This window comes from Canis aureus, chromosome 4, assembly GCF_053574225.1.
Source record: "Canis aureus isolate CA01 chromosome 4, VMU_Caureus_v.1.0, whole genome shotgun sequence".
Taxonomy (NCBI): Eukaryota; Metazoa; Chordata; class Mammalia; order Carnivora; family Canidae; genus Canis; species Canis aureus.
In genome coordinates, this window is record NC_135614.1 from 46,031,869 (window position 1) to 46,049,065 (window position 17,197).

At 36.9% G+C, this 17,197-nt stretch overlaps 1 protein-coding gene and 1 pseudogene across 3 annotated transcripts in view; one reads left to right on the forward strand and one right to left on the reverse strand.

The window, feature by feature from the left end:
• TENM2 (teneurin transmembrane protein 2) overlaps positions 1–17,197 on the reverse strand; it is a 1,508,878-nt gene that overhangs the window by 736,923 nt on the left and 754,758 nt on the right. The gene's annotated exons all lie outside the window — the stretch shown is intronic.
• LOC144312678 (lysine-rich nucleolar protein 1-like) lies at positions 3,444–4,942 on the forward strand (annotated as a pseudogene).

A 17,197-nucleotide genomic window follows, 5' to 3' on the forward strand; every position in this document is an offset into this window, starting at 1 on the left:
AGAAAAATGGCATAATTGGATTTTTTAAAAAAGAATCTTCTATTTTCCCAAAGAAGAAGAGAGAAAACACATTTACTGTTACTTCTTTAAACCTTCACTTCACTCGAAATCATAGTTCTCTTCATGTGTTGACTTCAAATATGTCTGTTTCACACCTATTTATATTTGTAACTTTCTCTATTTGTAGGAAAACCCTCTACTAATCCTCTTTGGACTGGACTCATAGTGTCAATAGTTGGCAAAAGATTGAATATATAGATGGATGAATGAATAAGCAAGAAATCATATATCACACATAAGTATTGAGAGAGTTTCCTAGCTGCCCCTGAGTTTATCCTCCAAATATTCAATTCTATTACTTACTTATTAAAAAGATTTTAACTTAACTCCTTATTGTCTAAAAAATTAAGTTCTTCTACATCCTCTAAGCCTTCAAAATTTTAGATAAGTTTGCTTTCCTAGACTTTTCTCAATTGTTAAATTTTCTGCAAGAAGTGTATTTTCTTACTTCTGGTACTATTGTTGCTCTCTTTCATCTGATAGAGGCAGCTGCCTGTTCTTTATCTTATCTTCCATGGCAGAATGTTCTCTTGAATTTAGTGTTAATTAAGTGACTCTCACATACAAAGTACTAGTTGAGTGAATCAACTAATGGATGGATCATGAAATTCTAATAATCCTTTAAGAACTAACTCTAATATCATTTTTCCATAAAGGTTATCCTAATTATTTCGACTAGAAGTCAACTTTCTTCCCTCTAAACTCCTTTCCATCACCAAGTAACAGACTATGTTGCCTCCTCAGCCAGGTGGGTCCTGGCCACACCTTCTATTCCCATGTCATTGTCTATGACTTTTACCCTATTTTATGTGGGCCTTTTTGATTTAATATTCTTTTTCCACTAGCAATTTCATGGTTTCAGGGACCATTCCTTGCTATATCTATCTATCTATCTATCTATCTATCTATCTATCTATCTATCTAAACATTTATGCTCAATAATGAGTGTAGTCCTATAGAAACATTTACAAATATTATGTATTCCCTTGGATTCTAGATATTTGGCTCAAATCTTTCTTACTGACAAAATGCTTAAAAGGTAAGACAGCAAGTAATTCATCTTTGATCATGCATAGCTCACTATTCTTATTCATTCAATAACAATAGTAACAATAGCAAATATTTATTGAGTGCTTACTAGATGGAACTGTGCTAAGGTGATTTTATTAGATACTCACAAAAATTCTATGAGGTAGAAACTACTGTTACTCTATTTTCAAATGAGTAAATGAAGGCTTCAGAGAAGTCAAGTCACTTGCCCAAACCACAATAAATTTAATGCAACACAAGTATATAAGATTCAATGATATATGGTCTTAATAAACATAGTTCCATAACATTTCCCATGGTATCAGTAAGTTTCCTGAGTGAATGAGTTAATGAATATGAATCTATCAAGGACAAAAATATCTGACTTTTGTTTTCACAAATCAGAACATGGAATCCCACAGCAGGAAGGGCTCCTATCAATCGCATCACCTAACCCATGCCCAATCCCTGTCCTGCAAGTACATCTCCTCTATGATTTCCTGGCTAAGATTTTGTCCAGCTTCTGCTTGGAAACCTCCAGAGACAAGGAGCTAACTTGCTCTCGCAGCGGACTTTAAGCACTGTAAGATAGCTTTGAACTTTTGGGTAAGCCAAAATCATTTTACAATGAGGCAAAATCTGCCTTCCCAAACATTCCATTCACTTACCTATTCCTTTTCCCTGTGATCACATAGGATAATTGTAACCTCTTTCTCACAGTGGCTAGCACCACATCCCCACTGGGAATTCTCTTCAATAGACTAAGCCTTCCCAGATCTTTTGACTGCTTTTTACCTTTGCATAGCACCAGGGATAGCTTATTGGAAAATATGCAAAGCTTTGTACAAATTATTAAAAATAGCCATGTAAATTTTATAAAATTACAAAAACTGAATATAAAATAAAAGGAGCCATTTGCTCAAAACTTCCTTAGCAGAATTATGTATTATTTAATGAAAGCTAACATATGTTAATTCTTTCTTCCTTTGTGTAGAAGCTGTATTCAGCCCATTACATGCATTATCTTATTGCATCCTTATAAGATGTCATGATGTAGGTGCTATTATTAATAATTTTTGTAATTTCATTTTCTAGATCATGGAACTCAGTCCCAAATAGGGTTATGTGCTCCTCAAGGATGTTCAAGTCGTGGGTGAGAGTGACAATAACAATAATCTCCCTAATTTTAAAACTTATGCTCTTAGTCACTACTCTACACTGCCTCATAAATTGAAAATGATATATAAATAGACATTTACTAAGTATATAATGCAATTTGAATTTCAAAGATTTCTGTAATTTTACAATGATATAAAGGCATCTCTGCTATCTCATCAATTTCTCTCTTGCTCTACCTAAAGCAATAAAATTTACATTGAAAATACCCATTTAGCCTTTAAAATACTAACAATGCTATAGACATAACATTTAAAAATTGTCCATATTCCCTTGCTTTCTCACTCTTTTTATTTACATCTTTCCAATCTAATTTTATTTTGCTTTGCTAGGGCAACAATTACTTGAGATAACATTGCCACAGCTATTATGTGATACCCAGAGATCCCACGTACTTTGTTCATTCTCTTGATGACTTCTGACCCCTTGGTATTCTTTAGACCAGGTAGTTAGTTGAATGTGGGTGGGCAAGGGAGTAACGAGATGAATATACAGGTGAATGGCTATATGCATTTAATTGGGACTTTTAATACAACACCTTGTGGCCTGTTTAGACAAGAGCATAGAAAGCTGAGTATCCTTGACAACAGTGTGGGTATATAGAAAAACAAAAGAAAGATCAGGAGATGCACAGTAGGAGATCTAAGCAGATCATTGGGATAACAGATGACAGCATTTTGGCGAAAGCCTCAACATTTTTCAAATATGTTCGTGAAATGTACCATAGAGAATGGATCATTAGAACATTTGAACAAAAGGCATTAATAATTGGCATAGTGGCTGATGTATCACTTTAAAAGCTGATGTTGAGTGTTGTTTTCTCTGTGGTTATGAGTAATGGTTATAAGTAATGAAGTTACAGATGGAAAGAACAATCAGTGAATAAGGGAGGAAAAAAGGGCTTTTAGTACCAGTTAATTTTATTTCATTGAGGTGAGTTCCATCATAAGTAGAATGGGGCGAATTTTTTTTTCCACAAAAGACACTGAATAGCCAAAATAATCTTGCAAAAGAAAAGCAAATGTGGAGGCATCACAATTCCAGACTTCAAGCTATATTACAAAGCAGTAGTCATCAAAAGAGTATGGTACTGCCACAAAAATAGACATATAGATCAATAGAACAGAATGGAAAACCTAGAAATAAGCCCACAATTAAATGATCAATTAGTTTCATGTGGAGGCAGGGAAGACTGGCCTGAGGAAATGATCACCAAAACCCACAAAGGAGACCTGGGCCTTGGGCTCCCAGAGAAAAAGAAGAAAAAGAAGAAGGTGGTCAAAGAACCAGAGACTCAATACTCAAACAGTGATACTTATTTCAGTGAGATCTGTTCCACAAGAGCCACATCCCCTTCGAAGGGTGTGGTCCTAGAGCAGGCATCTGAGATGCCTCTAGTGAAGAAAAAGAAGAAAAAGAAGGGCCACAGCACCCTCTGTGAGGAGTGCCTAGAACCTGAGACTGTGTTACGTGCTGGACGGACAGGGAAGTTGTCCAGCTCCAGGAAGCAGGTTCTTGGTTCATCTGGGTTTCAAGGTGGGGAGAAGAAAAAGAAGAGAAAGTCCTTACAGCCTCTAGCCATGCCCCCTGCGGCAAAAGAAGACCTCTCCAGACCCCAGAGAGGACGAGGAGGTGACCAGATTTGGCAAGAAACCCAAAAAGCACAAGAAGGAGAAAAAGACCCAGGAGGCTACAGCCAAGGACCCTTGGTTCTGTGAGTCTGGGGATGCTCTATACACTTTTTCAGTGGGAAAAGATGGTGAGGAGCAGACAACCTCAGGGCAGAAATGAAAGCAGGGGAGCTTCTTCAGCCAAGGACCCTTGGTTCTGTGAGTCTGGGGATGCTCTATACACTTTTTCAGTGGGAAAAGATGGTGAGGAGCAGACAACCTCAGGGCAGAAATGAAAGCAGGGGAGCCCCAGAGAATGCAGTGTGAAGATGAAGAAGAAAAAGAAAATCCACCAGAAGGGAGATACTTCTCTAGGGCACCTTGAGTGCTCCAAGTCTGTAGAGAGAAACCCTAGGAAAGGAAGTAAGAAGGCAGTCAAAATTGAGGCTCCAGAATATATCCCAATAAGACATAACCCCAAACCCCATGCAAAGAAGAAAATGAAGTCCAAGAAAAAGACAGAGCAGCCAGGGATTGAGGAACCAGCTCTGAAGAGGAATAAAAAGAAGGGGAAAGAGAGCAGAGTAGTAGGAGAATCTTGGGAAGAGGAGCCTGACAGACTTAGAGGTGGTGTTGGAAAAGAAAGGCAACATGGATGAGGCACACATAGACCAGGTGAGGCAAAAGGCCTTGCAAGAAGAGATCGATCATGAGTCAGGCAAAACAGAAGTTTCTGAACCAAAGAAGTGGACAGGAACTCAGTTTGGCCAGTGGGATACTGCTGGTTTTGAAAACGAGGAACAGAAACTGAAATTTCTCAAACTTATGGGTGGCTTTAAAAACATGTCCCCTTCATTCAACTGCTCCTCTAACACAATTGGAAGGCCCAACATGGCTCTCAACAAGAAGGCAGCCAACACCCTACAGCAGAACCTGCAGCAGGGGACTATGACCGGGCCATGAGCTGGAAGTACAAGCGTGGTGCTAGCCTTGGCTTCTCCTCTACTCCAGACAAAATCTTTTATATTGACAGGAATGCTTCCAAGTCCATCAAGCTTGAAGATTAAAGTCTACTGTCTAGTCCTTCAAAACAGCCAAAATTGCTTTTATTATTCAGTTATGCAGTTGGAAGCCATCTGACAACTGTCTCAAATCACACCTCTGCAGTGATTAAGGAAACCTATGCCCATGTGCTTGGATGAACTGGGGTCAGAGAGCTCATGTTTCAGAAGCCAAGAGAACATATGAGTGGCTGACATCTCCTGTTTTCTGTATTAAGATTCAATCCCTGTTTGAAGACATCAGCATATATAAATAATAGCTGAATTTACTGAGTGCTTAGTATGTGCCAGGTACGTACTACTGTGTTTCCCTTGCATTAATGTAGTTAGTAATTATGAAATAGGTGCTATTATCCCCATCTTACTGATGAGGAAACTGAGGTTCAGGGATGAAGTAATAAAATTGCCTGGGTTCACTCAAAAAAAAAAAAGATCAATTAGTCTTTGACATAAGAGGCAAGAATATCCAATGGGAAAAAGCTAGTCTCTTCAACAAATGGTGTTGGGAAAACTGGATAGCAACCTGCAAAAGAATGAAACTGAACCACTTTCCTATATCATACACAAAAATAAATTCAAAATGGATTAAAGACCTAAATGTGAGACCTGAAACCATAAAAATCCTAGAAGAGAACACAAGTAGTAACTCCTTTGATGTTGGCCATAGTAACCTCTTTCTAGGTATGCTCCAGTGGCAAAGGAAACAAAAGCACATACACACAAAAAAGCATCAAAATAAAAAGCTTCTGTATAGTAAAGGAAACAATCAATAAAACTAAAAGGCAGTTTATAGAACGGGAGGAGATATTTGCAAATGACATATCCAATAAAACATTAGTATCCAAAATATAAGAACAACTTATAAAACTGAATACCCCAAAATTAATAATCCAATTAAAAATGGGCAGGAGAGATGAACATTTTTCCACAGAAGAAATACAGATGGCCAATAGACACCTGAAAAGATGCTCATCATCACTTACCACCAGGAAACGTACATCAAAACTATAATGAGATATCATCTTATACCAATCAGAATGGCTAAAACCAAGAACACAAGAAACAACAGGTGTTGGCAAGGATGTACAGGGAAAGGAACACTTGTGCACTGTTGGTGGGAATGCAAACTGGTGCAGCCACTGTGGAACACAGTATGGAGGTTCCTCAAAATGTTAAAAAATAGAACTACCTTATGATCCAGCAATCACACTACTGGGTATTTACCCAAAGAATATAAAAACACTAATTTAAAGGGATACATGCACCCCTATGTATAAACATACATTTACAGCATTATTTACAATAGCCAAGATATGGAAGCAGCCCAAGTATCCATCAATTGATGAATGGATAAAGAAGATGAAGATATATACATATAATTCAGCCATAAAAAAGGATGAAATCTTGCCATTTGCAATGACATGAATGGAGGTAGAGAGAATTTTGCTAAGTAAAATAAGTTGATAAGAGAAAGACAAAGGCCATATGATTTTATTGATATGTGGAATTTAAGAAATAAGACAAATGAGTAAAGGGAAAAAATAAGAGAGCGACAAAGCAGAAACAGACTCTTACTTATAGAGAACAAACTGATGGTCACTAGAAAGGAGATGAGTGGGTTGATGGGTGAAATAGGTGATGGAGATTACGGAGTGGACTTATGGGCACTGGGTGATGTATGAAAGTGCTGAATCACTATATTGTACACCTGAAGCTCATATAGCACTGTTAACTACCTGAATTCAAGACAACAAAAAAAAAGTTTATCCTACTTATCTCACTGGTAATTGAAAACAATACTCCTGACAATTTTGGGATACTGTTGTCTCATCTGAAATTGAAGTAGATTTCTTAATGATCATGTGTGATATCTAACAATAGTAGGTAGTAGACATTTATTACTTAATTCCAGGAAATTCATACTTACTCCAGTAAACAGCTCACAGTTTTAAAGATATCTTTCTTTCTTTTTTATTTTTTATTTTATTTTATTTTATTTATTTATTTATTGATTGATTGATATCTTTCTTTCTAATCTCAGTGTATGAGATTCCATTTACCTTTGAGAATGGACATTTGTCTCTGGGAAAAAAAATTCAACATAATTTATTCATCGTGTCACTGTGATTGGTTCAGAAACAAGTAAGTGATCCATAAAATGTTTGCTCAAAGCCCCCTTAGCATCCTGCAGATAGTGACAAATGAAGTCATTGCACAAACTTGAGAAATACCGAGATGCCAGGTCCTAACGATAACATTAGATTCCTGAAACTAGCAACCTTACTCTAGGACTTTCCATTACATCAAAAGATTCATTGTCTTTTGTTTTTAAGCATGTTGAGTTAGACTTTTTTGCCACTTGCAATAGAGAAATTTAACTAATAAATCATGAACTAACACATCAAAAAATAACTTTAATCTGAGTAATCTTTGTAAAAAGCAGGGCTTGTACTACAGAATATATTACTATTTTCCAAATATTTATGATGATGCAATCTTTTTGTCATATAACATCTAACAATTCTGGAGGGATTACTGATGATATGATAGACATTTTGAGACATGAGTATAAATTATCACTGTGTTTAATAGATCTTAGTCTACCATATTTAAAACAGACAATATTAATTCATCAAAAATACATTATACAATAAGAAAACTAACAAGTGACATAGAATTACATTTCATGAAGGAAGACATATAAATGACAAGTGCAGAAGGTGGGATTCAGCAGAGAAAAAATTAATAGTAGAGCTAGTTAATCATTATATGCTGATTTTAATTTCTTCGTTTTGGCAAATGTATAAAGGTCATATAAAGTGTTAGCATTAGGGAAGATTCTATCTTTGTAGTGTTTCTAAGTCTAAAATTATTCCAGAATAAAAAGTTAATTTAAAAATATTATACACATTTTGTGTATCAAGTTGGCAAGATTATTTTAATAGCAATATAAAATGTGGCTTAGTGTGCTGGGAAAGAGTACCCTTATAAACTGTGATGGCAGAGTAAAGAAATGCTAACTTTCTGGAGGTTAATTTGGTAATATATATCTAAATCCATAAAATCAGCAAACACTTTTGTCCCAAATTACTTCTTCCAGAAAAATAATTCCTGGAAAATAATGAAGGGCATACAAATATTTACGTAGGTAGATATTTATGTAGGTAGTATTCTTTACATTAAAAATTCAAGCTATGTACATATCCAGTAAAAAGGATCTAATAAGTGATGGAACATTAATACGATGGAATACTATTTGGTACCAGAAACAAATCATACCATAGTAGGTAAAAATACCTAGCAAAATGAGAATTTTCTCAGGGTAATATTAGATGAAAAAAAAAACTTGTCATCATGTAATATATGTAGTGAAATGCCAATAATATCATTGAGGTTCATTTCTGAAAAGAACGTATATTGAGTCCTATTGTGGTTGGCACTGAGGATATAAACAGCAGTGAACAAAATGTACAAAAAGGCCTGTGTTAACGGAGCATACAGTCTAGGGTGCAATAAAACCCATGAACAAGCATATTGGATAGTACATTAGAGGGTGGTAAGGTTATTTTTTTTTTAAGATTTTAGTTATTTATTCATGAGAGACAGAGACGGGGCAGAGACATAGGCAGAGAGAGAAGCAGGCTTCCTGTGTTCCTGATATGGAACTCTATCCCAGCACCCCAGAAACTCCTAAGCCAAAGGCAGACGTTCAACCACTGAGCTGCACAGGCACCCCCAAAGGTGGTAAGTCTTCTATAGAAAAAATAAATTAGGATAGGATATAGGGAGTATGGGAATCCTGGAGAGTGGTGTGGCAACAACTTTAAACTGCTTGGTCATGAAAGATCTCTGAGAAAGTGATACTTAGGCAAATGCCTGAAGATAGAAGGAGTGAGCTTCGTGGCTTTGAAGAATTGTAATCCAAAGTAACTAGAAAGTACACTGGCTTGGAGGGAAGGGCATGCCTGGAGATTTCTAGAACCTGCAAGGGGGGTGGGTGCAATATACTGGAGTGTAGAAGAAATGAAAAAGAGTACTGAAAGCCCAGAAGATAGTGAACCGCATGGGTCATTGTAAGAACTTGGCCTTAGAGTGAACTGGAGAGAGCCACTTCAGGGATTTGAAGTGAAGAGGAGCACAGTGTGATTTATCTTTTAAAGGGATCATTCTGGCTAAAATTTTTTGAAAACAGAGATTGAAGGAGGCAAGAGTGAAATTAGGGAGACTTTTTTTTTTTTTTTTTTTTTTTTTTTTAAGAAAACCAATGCAATGATCCAGGGAAGCAAGGATGGTGGCTTAGAATAGAATAATAGCACTGTAAGTGGTTAGCAGTGGTTAGATTATTGAGATGTTTCTAAACTATAATAACTAAGAGAACTGGATATGGGAGTGGCATGGCATGAATCAAGGACAATGTTAAGGATTTTACTCTGAGAAAATAGGATGGAGTTACCATTAACTCAAATGGGGAAGGCTGTGCTAGGGTCAGTTGGAAGAAAAGACCAGGAATTCTATTTTGGACATGTCAAGTTTAAGATATTTATTAGATCTCTAAGTGCAAATACTAAGTAAGCAGTTGAGTATGTAAATATGGAGTTGAAGAGAAATTTCATGCAAAATTAGATCTCACAAAAATAGAGGCACAAAACTGGATAAGACCACCAAAGCAAGGTGGATATTACATAGTTAAAAGAAGGTTCCAGTGAATGGGCCCTAGCAAACAACAAGATGAAAAGGTCAGACAGAAGAAAGAAAATAGCAAAGGAGACTCAGCAAGAGTAGTTAATGAGTTAGGAGTAAAATTACCCTGGAAGCCAAGAGAATGGAATATTCCAGGGGAAGGAGTGATCTACTAGGTCAAATGGTACTTAGAGGTCCAGTAAGATGAGATTAAAAATGGAAAATTGGATTTAGCAAAATAGATGTCATTAATGACCTTTACAAAGTCAGTTTTAGTGGATTAGGGTGGGTTTTAAGAATGAGAGAGGAGAGTGAGTGTAGGATAATGATTTCAAGGCATATTTCCATTAAGAGAAGGGAATGATTAGGACCACTGTGAGCCAGGGAAGTGGGACCAAGAATAGATATTTTTTTTTAAGATTTTATCTATTTTTTTAAAATTTTTATTTATTTATGATAGTCATACAGAGAGAGAGAGAGAGGCAGAGACACAGGCAGAGGGAGAAGCAGGCTCCATGCACCGGGAGCCCGATGTGGGATTCGATCCGGGGTCTCCAGGATCGCGCCCTGGGCCAAAGGCAGGCGCTAAACCTCTGCGCCACCCAGGGATCCCAAGAATAGATATTTTTAAATATGCAATATAACAGTCTATTTCATGCTTATACTTAAAATCCAATAAAAAAGAGAAGAAGTTATGGTAAAAGGGAGAGAAGGGAAAGTTCCTGGAGTGACATTATTCAACAGAAGAAAAAGCGTGTGATCTGACACTCATTGTATTTTGCTCTATAATTCTGTTTACCTATTCAAATATTGTCTGTGAATTTTGTGGGAACTAATGTAATCTCTATTTTATCTATTTTTCACATTATTTTCACAATTTTATGTTATACTTTTTTATGACTAGAATATATTATGTTAATAATGAGTAAGAAAGCATTGAGCATTTCTTTAAATTTTGTATTGCATCTTGTTGCAACAGATGTAGAGCAAAATAATTGAACACACAATTGGTAACTGAGACTTGGGTGTGATGTTCCACCAGAAGTTTTCAAGAGTAACACAACTAAGAAATCCTACACCTTTGTCTCCCATTTTACATTTCATATAATTTCTTATTGGATACTTACTTGCCAAAAAATTTAGCAGAATTGGTTTGCGGAGAGAGAAATACCATTAGTTGATGCTATGGTCTGAATGTTTGTGCTTCTCCAAAATTCATAAGTTGAAACCCTAACTCTCAAAGGTGATGGCATTTGTAGGGGGTGCCTATGAGAGGTGCTTAAATCATGAGGTCATAAGTCTACTAAACAGGCTCCAGGCACCTCCATTAGATGAGCAAAAAACCAGAAGTCTGCAACCTAGAAGAGGGCCCAAACCCAGTCATGCTGGCACTCTGATTTCATTTTTCAGCCTCCAGACCTGTGAGCAATAAATTTATGCTGCTTCTAAGCCATCTAGTCTGTGATGTTTTGTTATAGCAGTCCAAATAGACCCAAGACAGTTAATTACAAGACGAACACAAAACTTTAAGACTGGTAAAAAGGCATCAAACCCCACTCAGACACACAAAGCTCAGAAATATAATCACATATATACACTACACACAGCAAAATGCATGCATGAACACACAACCACAGGCAAACATGTAAATACACATATAAGAATACATATGCAAACACACATAGAAATACATGCAAACACATGCACTCGTACCTACATGTACACAAACACAGAAGCATGTATACTCACACACACACAGATACACGCAAGTCTATCTAGTTCTGGTTTTGGCTGAAGGTCTTTAGTTTTCCTCTGAAGCTTTCTTTTCTGACATACCATTTCCTACAGATCTGTGCAAATTCAGGTATTATTCTGAATAAGTAAGATCCTCACAGAGAACTTTCTAAACTGATATAAATACGCAGGCCCCAAACTAGAGGTAACTGAAATAAGACTAGAGCCTGGCCTGAATCCTCAAAGAAAATATCTCCACAAACAGCTACACTGTGCCACCAGGTAAAATGAGAGGCCTACAGGTCACTCTGTCAGAATTCCAGGCTAACTAGTACGTTATTTTGTACCTGTTGCACTAGTACAATAATCTCTTGGTATTTACATGTCTATATGTATATTTTTCCAGACTTTTCCATAAAACTTTCCATTAATTTGTTCATAAATATGAAATTTAATTCCTCTTTTGATTTTTTCCTTCCTATTCATTTGAAATTGTGTAAAACATAAAAAGGTGTATTACATCAAGCACTGATTGGATCCTGTGGTTAATGCCCATCTTGCATGGGCAAAGCATATAATATAGGTGATGGGGTTGTCATCTCTAATTTGTATAGGTTCCTTAATCAAATGTCATCTAGTACTTGAGTAGCAGAGAAAAAAAAGGCATTGAAATTATATTCTTTTCTCTAGTGATGTATTCTCTTGGCATATATCCATGCACTGGTAACTTGTATTAGGTATTATTTATTTATTTAAGATTTTATTTATTTATTTCAGAGAGAGAGAGAGAGAGAGAATGAGAGAGAGCAAGGGGGAAGAGCAGAGGGAGAGGAAGAAGTAGACCCCTGCTGGGCAGGGAGCATGATGCTTGCCTCCATCCCAGGACCCTGGGATCATGACCTGAGCCAAAGGCAGATTCTTAACCAACTGAGTCACCCAAGCACCCCAATTGTATTAGATATTATTTAAAGAATGGTACAAAAACAAAAACAAAAAATCAGACTGAGCTCCCTAAGGGCAAGAGGAAAACAAACAAACAAACAAATACAAGCACAGGTCTGGAATATGGTAGATTCTCTTGTGTGTTTCTAGTTTTTCAACCTTTGAATAGAATCATTAGTTTTCATTTTTCACTACACTACTCCATGCTCTCTATAAATATCATTCTGAGGGGCACCTGGGTGCCTCAGTGGTTGAGCAGCTGCCTTTGGTTAAGGTCATGATCCTGGGATCCTGGGATCGAGTCACACATTGCAAGGAGCCTGCTTCTCCCTCTGCCTATGTCTCTGCCTCTCTCTCTGTGTCTCTCACATATAAATAAATAAATTCTTTAAAAAAATCATTCTGAAAATAAGACATGATTTGATTTTCCCCCCAGAAGCTGAAGGATACCTTATGGATAATAATAATGAGGGGACATTTCAATTAGACATTAGGAAAAGTTTTAATATGAGTGGTGTGCATTTACAAATGTATATTGTATATATAATTTGCATGTTCATATGCATGAATGTCAAGAGCCCCTATCAAACTTCACATATGTGTGTATTTGCGTCCATAGGTATACATCATTATTAAGGTTGCTCTACCTTACATCAAAAGGAAAGCTGTCTCTTGAGTTAATAGTCAGCATTTTGTGCCCCATAGGTACCAAAATTCAAAATGTGTAGCTTATACCACCCTCACTTTGCTCTTACCTTCCCCCTGTAACTTAGAGCATTTAGGCATTTGGTGTCATAGTGACACAGTTCTTCCCAGACATTGCTGTTTCATTCTTCAACCGACTGTACTTTGGAAGTGACAAAAGCCACTTCCCAGGGAACTGTAAGACAGCCTCTCAGCAACGAAGGTCTATTTCCCTGCCCCCCTTTCCTGCCCCAAATTCCATACTCATGACACAGAAGCACAGTTAGAGATGAAAAATACGGTTCATTATCTTAGTAGCGCAGAGAAAAATGTTATGGCTTTATTTAGCAGTTGCTTTTATGCTTTTAAAAACATGTTAATTTCATTTTTTATGTAATTGTGCATTAAATCATCTCAGACAATTGTGTGATTTGGGAATAAAAGTCCAACAAAATAAGTAAAAGCTATAATGTGGTTTTATCCTTACCGCTTTTTGGAGTCTGTTTTTATGTTTCTCAAGCATTAGTGTCTCCGCTCCTTCCTGGGAAGATTAATCTGGAGGCTCGTAGAGACTCTTGTCTTCCTGTCTTTAGTTCTCCTGGTGCTCTGAGATTTTCCCTGTGGTTTCTGCATCTACTACTCATGAATTACCAGCCCCAACAACATTAGGATTTAGAAAGCCTCATGATCCTTTATTTGACAACCCAATAAGGACACCAGCTGGATGAAGACCTCAACCCTGGGGGAGAAATATTAAAGAGACCGAAACTGCCCCAAGTAAATTATGAATCCCAGGCTCAGACTACACTATACTCACCAGAATACTGATGATGGATTTTTTTTTTTTTTTTACTAGAATATAAGCAATGGGATATATGCAATGGAATTCAGGATGTTTTGGGAGAGGTTTTTCTTTTACCTTAAAAAAAGTTGGTTCATCTGACACCCCGCATCTTCCATAGCTCCTATTTTAAACATTTTATGAGGGCTGAAACATTCTGATGGAAGTCAATGATGGATTCTGACTCTTAAGTGTGGCCTCTGTGTTATGAGGTGATTGAGACTAATTTCATACATGGGAATTTTTTTCTTTTCATTTTTTAAAGATTTTATTTTTTTATGAGAGAGAGAGAGAGAGAGGCAGAGAGAGAGGGAGAGGGAGAAGCAGGCTGCATGCAGGGAGCCCGATGTGGGACTCGATCCCAGGACTGCGGGATAATGTCCTGAGCTGAAGGTAGACGCTCAACTGCTGAGCCATCCAGGTGCCCCATGAATTTTTTTTTTTTCAAATGTTTCCCAATACCTATAAGCAATCCAACTCTTTTGTCTTTCCTTAGTGTGTTTTAACATAGATTGTTGTTGTAAAGCATTAAACTTCCTTTCAGGCAATGTGCAGTAGTTCACTAGGGCTGTTATAACACAGTACCACAGGTTAACACCAGCAATTTACTGTCTCACAGTTCTAGAGGCTAGACGTCCAGGATCAAGGCACTGACAAGGCTGGTTTTCTCTGAGTTCCAAGAAGGAAGAATGTTCTAGGCCTCTCTCCTTGGCTTGCAGATGGTCATCTTCTCCCTCTAGGTCATCATGCCATCTCCTCTCTTGCATACCTCTGGGTCCAAGCCCCTCTTTTTATAAGGACACTGGGCTTATGGAATTAAGGCCCATCCAAATGGCCTCATTCTAACTTGATTGCTTCTTAAAAAGCTCTATCTCAAAATAAGGCCACGTTCTCAGATAACAACAGTTAGGACTTCAGCACATGAATTTTAGGGAGACACATTTCCAACCATAACAGGATGTGAAATGGTTTTCTGGTGTCATTCGGCCAGCTTAAAATATAGCTCTCCAACGATTTCCAAAGATTGACATTCTGAAAAATCACTAAAGATGAATTTTTTTCTTTCATAATTCTAAAATGAATTTATTTATGATCTAGGGAGGAGCATATGTAAAACAAACAAAATCATTCTTAATTTACATGTAGTATAACCCTCAAGACAGATTATATGTATATACATGCACACGTGCACTAACCTGCGTGACCACCAAGCGTGTATATATATATATATCCAGCACTGAAATAAACTTCTGCCCAGGCCACTATGAAATGTCAATTAAGCAGCCAAACTTTCAGAGTTTGGTATCCTACCTGCCCAGGAGCTTTTGTATTCAATTTATTGTTAAATAAAACAGCCAACTTGGCAGCTGCATTAGATTAACAAATTATAATATATATATTTGTTTTGCTTAAAAAAAATTGAGCTAAGTATAAATTTCAGAGAGATTAAAGATTTTGAGAAGTTACTTGTTTGTAACTATTTCAAGCTGAGCAGGAGAATAGGAAGGTGACCACAAGCCTATTTGAATGAAAAAGAAGTATAAAAGGAACTTGACTTAAAAACTAGTAGTGGGGATCGCTGGGTGGCTCAGCAGTTTAGCGCCTGCCTTTGGCCCAGGGTGTGATCCTGGAGACCCAGCATCGAGTCCACATCGGGCTCCCAGCATGAGCCTGCTTCTCCCTCCTCTGTGTCTCTGCCTCTCTCTCTCTCTCTCTCTGTCTAGCATAAATAAATAAATAAATAAATCTTTAAAAAACTAGTAGTGGTTTTAACACTTCTTTTATTAACATTTAATATTTTATTAGGAGAACTGATGTCAAAAACCAAGAGTAGCACAGAACAGCTGTGGGTCTCAAGTTTAAATGTCTTCTATTTGACCCATTTATACTCCTTTTTCACTTTTCTAAACTCACAGACACACACACACACACACACACACACAGGTAATTTAATCAGCTTGTCTGCAAAGCCCCCTCATGTGTTTTTGCAGCTAAGTCTACCATTTCTTCAATAAAACTCTATGGTTCCACTCTGCATGGGGAGCAGGTAGAGGGGTGATGAAGAAAATTTCCAGACGGTCACCAGAGTCAAAGAGGCATCTTTTGTCTGATGACAGCTTTTCAGTATTTGTTACTATTGGTGTGTGTGTGGTAAGGTACTGGTGGGCTAACACCATGCAGGGGCTGGGCCAAGTGTTTTGCATGTATTATCTAATTTAATCCTCACAACAATCTAGTAAAGGTGAGGCAAAGGAGAATTCAATAGAGATTCAGTGACTGGGTAGGGATATAAATATTGTAAGTGGCATTGCTGCAGCTTTTGAAAACTTGACAGTGTGAAAGGTGAAGAAGCTGAATTTAATGTAGTGAAAGAAAGATTTCCTTTCCAGAGTCAAATAGGTATTTCCTGAGGACTGTGTGTTCCTCAATGTAAGTGAGCGAAGAGGGCCGGATATTTCTATTTTATTATATTGTAGCTACTACTTCTTGAGATGCCACTGGTTGCCAGACACTGATCTAAACTCTTTACATATTTTACTGCGTTTAATTTAACTGTTACACTAGGAGATAGACTCTACCATTATCCTCAACTTTCAGAGCTTAATAATCTTACTTAGGTCACACAGTTGGGATTTCAAGGCCTGGCTTAATTTGCAGCCTGTGTAATAACTACTATTTTAATATTAGGCTGTAATAGGATAAAGCAACCTTTGTTTTATCAAGCAACTAATAGGTAGCTTGTGTGTGTTTATAAAAATTAAAGTATGGTGTCCAAACTCCTCAACCGAATTATATATTAAATGAACGAAGGTAGTATATTACTTAAGGAATTCTGAAAAAAAAATCTGAGGTTTCAGCTACTAAATTAATCATCAGTTATCATAGAATTAAAAAGGGGGCAAAAGTCAAGCCCCCAAATCTTAATGATCCTATTAAAAGAGGACCAAGATTATGGCACATCCATATGAATGAATAATATTAAATCATAAAAAGGATTCACAAAGATTTGCAAATAGCATGGAAAGCTACCCCTCATAAAGTTTTAAGTGATGCTGAATATTGTTTTTAAAGTAAGTTCTTAAATATGTAAAAGTATTTAAGAAAAGGTCTGGAAGGAAATATGTTGGTATGTTAGCAGAGTTTATTCACTCCCAGATGGATAAATTTAAGGGGAAGGGGGCAGTTTCCCTTTATACTTTGAAATCCTGTTCAAATTTTGTATCAATAACACATATTCCTTATAAACTCAGGGACAAATCATAGTCATGAAAGATAGTTCTATTATAGTGAAATATTTTCTATAACTGAAATAACCATTTCATAATTTATGTGCATTCGACTCTCAATAACAGGAGTCAATAAACTTTTTCTGTAAAGGT